At 32.0% G+C, this 3,424-nt stretch overlaps 1 long non-coding RNA gene across 1 annotated transcript; it reads right to left on the minus strand.

The window, feature by feature from the left end:
- Positions 1–1,180: 1,180 nt before the first annotated feature.
- On the minus strand, positions 1,181–3,424 carry LOC105567542. Its single transcript, XR_001009360.1, has 4 exons — positions 3,400–3,424; positions 2,832–3,043; positions 2,393–2,470; positions 1,181–1,510 (listed from the first exon to the last, which is right to left on the minus strand). It is a non-coding gene; the product is annotated as an uncharacterized LOC105567542 (long non-coding RNA).

Here is a 3,424-nt window from a genome sequence, read left to right on the forward strand (position 1 = left end):
CCCCACGCGTCGCGCGCCGTTGTTCCAAACAGATGGAAGACGCACGGCAATTTCCTCCCGGAGAGCTATCAGTTCGGAAGGTCCTCGGTGGTGGCTTCTGCGTACCAGCCGTTTGCGGTGAGTTGCGATGGAGTTTGTAATCTGTACATTGCGTTTACTATCCGGAGCTTAAAGTGGACACTGCATGCCGATTGGTCGAGAGAGCATAACATCCCCAGATAGCAAAATGATGCAAACTTTGTGCAAAATTTGTAACAAACTCGAGCACGCCTTTGTAGCAAAATTGCGACAAGGTGTGTCCGCATTAAGCCTATCTTTTGTTGGCAAAGCTTGTCGTAACAGCATAACACAAAATTGATGCAAATAATAGAACAAGTCTTGCTGTGCACAATGTGTTAGAAAATTTGTGGCAGAAATAAAGCAAAGTTTGCTCTGGCACGACAAGACGCACAATTCACGCAAATAACGGAGCAAACTTTGCCCTGCACGGTATGATAGCAACTTTGTGGCAAAAATAGGGGAACGGTTGCTCCGGCATAATGAGACACACACTTCACGCAAATAACGGTGCAAACTTTGCCCTGCTCAGTATAATAGCAACTTTGTGGCAAAAAGAGGGCAAAGTATGCTCTGGCACAACCAGACGCACAATTCATGCAAATAACAGAGCAAACTTTGCCCTGCACAATGTGATAGCAATTTTGTGGTAAAAATAGAGTAAAGTTTACCCTAGCACGACGAGACGCAAAATTCACGTAAGTAACGGAACAAGCTTTGTTGTGCACGGCGTGATAGCAAATTTGTAGCAAGAAGAAAGCAAAGCTTGTCGTAACAGTGCAGATGGTACTTAATTTAATTAATGAGATCATTAATTAAAAGGGTTTTAATTAAAAGTAGTAATTACATTTTATTTAAGTAAATAAATATAAATAATTAAATTTTCTATATATTTTATTATTTATATTAATAAAAACATATAGATTTAATTTTTTAATATATATTCACTTAAAACAAATAACTACTACTGTTAATTAAAGCCTTTTTAATGACTTCATTAATTAATTACGATCCGCACTGAAATTAATATTATTAATCTATCTATAAAGGAAAGGAAAATATATTTAAGCAATTTTCTTCAACTTTTTTTATTAAGTATATATTTTATATTTATATTCATATTTATATATTTATATTTTTATTTAATCAAATTTATTATATGTATGTATAACCATAGAGAAGTGCTCTATTATATTAATCTACATTCTATATAGACCTCTATTCAATTATATAATTATAAAAATTATAAAATTCCGAAAACTTAATTAATCGGAATCGAGGTGAATCGACATCACCTTTCTTATACTAATAGAGCTGAGTAGCTCTCTTCTCCAAGCAAGTACTCAAATTCCTCAAACGTAGAAACATCTAATATTTTAAAGGAGGATTGGCTATGCAATTTTTCTTCTTCCTTCTTCCAGGAAATAAGCAAAAATTTGGATTTCTATTATATCTGTAATATTGTTATTATTTGTAATTATTGTTATTTTATTTGTTATTGAACTATTGTCGAGTCAAATTATATAAGCATATATATTAATAAAATACGTGATTAATGTATAAAAATAGTTATTATGCGATCACACTCTTTTTTTCTCCGAGAGTAGGGAAAAACGCATTTACGCGTACCATCAGGACCGGTCCTAGATGGTTATACCGGACTCACCCGTGAAGCGGGAATACCAGCTAAAAAACCCTCTCTTTGGACTATCCTCCGCACTATAAACGAGTCGCCCCCGGTACCACCTACAAAGGCATTCTTCAAGAGCATGCGATCACAACTCTGTTTATATCACTACAAATATCAGAAAAACAATGCATGAGACTCAAAAGCAATTTGTCTTACTTGTTTCTACTTCTTTATGATGCATCAGTATCGCTATTGGATTTTCATTAATCAATATTGATTAACATAACATAAAAAACACTATTCTCCGATAGAGAATCGATGATAGAGAATTCTCTTGGTTACAAATAATTCATCTGAAGATAGAGCAATTTAAAGATTATCAGAGTATAGTGAATATTATGTTAATCAATATTGATTAATCAAAATGCAATAGCGATACTGATGCATCATAAAGAAAGAAAAATAAGCAAGACAAATTAGTTATTCTGAGTTTTCTGCATATGTTATTTGCAATGTGTAACAGTGCAATTGCATAATTATTATTTTTATACATTAATCACGGATTTTATTAATATATATGCTTATATCATTTGACTCAATAATAGATCAATAACAAAGAAAATTAATAAGAGTATCATAGATATATTTATAAATTATTATTATATAAAATGTTATTAAACAATCTAATAGAAAAATAAAACTTACAGGAATTTCAATTAAATGTCTATGTGCAGTTGGTCTCAACTTTCGGCTAAATAATGGGTCAGTCCAGTTGGCATTCACCTAGAAATCCAATTAATTATTAAACTATGTTCAACTTGGCACTAAAAATACTTGAAAGCATTTGATTAACCAATCGAAATAAAGGAATCTTTAGTCATCCTTATTGATCAATAAAGATTAAAACGTTTTCTTCTTCATTGATCAATAAGGATGACCAAAGATTCTTTTATTTTAATTGGTCAATCAAATGCTTTCGAGTATTAGAAAATAGGCCTACAGTGGCATTGAAAAATGCCGATTTAATCGAGTTGAATTTCATATGTGGCATTGAAAAGTGCCGATTTAATGCGAATAGAGACTTCCATCGTCGAATAATTAAAAATGTGGGACATTTCAGTGCTGTTTAGCCAATGAAAAGTACCAGTTGGCGCTTAAAAGTGCCTTTTGTTTTCCATCCTCGTCCTCCGGGTCATTCTTCTTTTGCTTCCTTTTCTTTTAGAAATTTCAATTCTTGAGCCAACAATTTTCGTACACGAAAACAATATTCACTCAAGTACGAATCATTGTTTGTACGAAAGTTGTTTGTATGTATGTGCTGAAGAATCGGAATTTTAATCTTCTTTTCTTGTAAATCTAAAACAATCAACCAGCTTTTAATATTGAGAAATTAACAAATTAATTATAAACAATTAACAATATGTTATAATATTATAGTCACAATTTAGTAAGCTCTCCACTTGTTTCTAAATTTTAACTCTTTAATAATGTTTAGCCTTAATTTTACTCTTATATTTTTTAAATCTAATTTTCTATTTCTCTCTGGCATATGCAACCATTTATGTAAAATTAATATAGTAGTGAGAGAGAGAGAGAGAGAGAGAGAGAGAGAGAGAGAGAGAGAGAGAGAGAGAGAGAGAGAGAGAGAGAGAGAGAGAAGTGGAATTAGATTAGGAATATAAAAAATATATATTTAGTTTTATATAACTGACCTAATTTTCTTCTGGTTCCTCTATC

Source organism: Vollenhovia emeryi, unplaced genomic scaffold (assembly GCF_000949405.1).
Source record: "Vollenhovia emeryi isolate VEMERY1.0 unplaced genomic scaffold, V.emery_V1.0 DF942838.1, whole genome shotgun sequence".
Taxonomy (NCBI): domain Eukaryota; kingdom Metazoa; phylum Arthropoda; class Insecta; order Hymenoptera; family Formicidae; genus Vollenhovia; species Vollenhovia emeryi.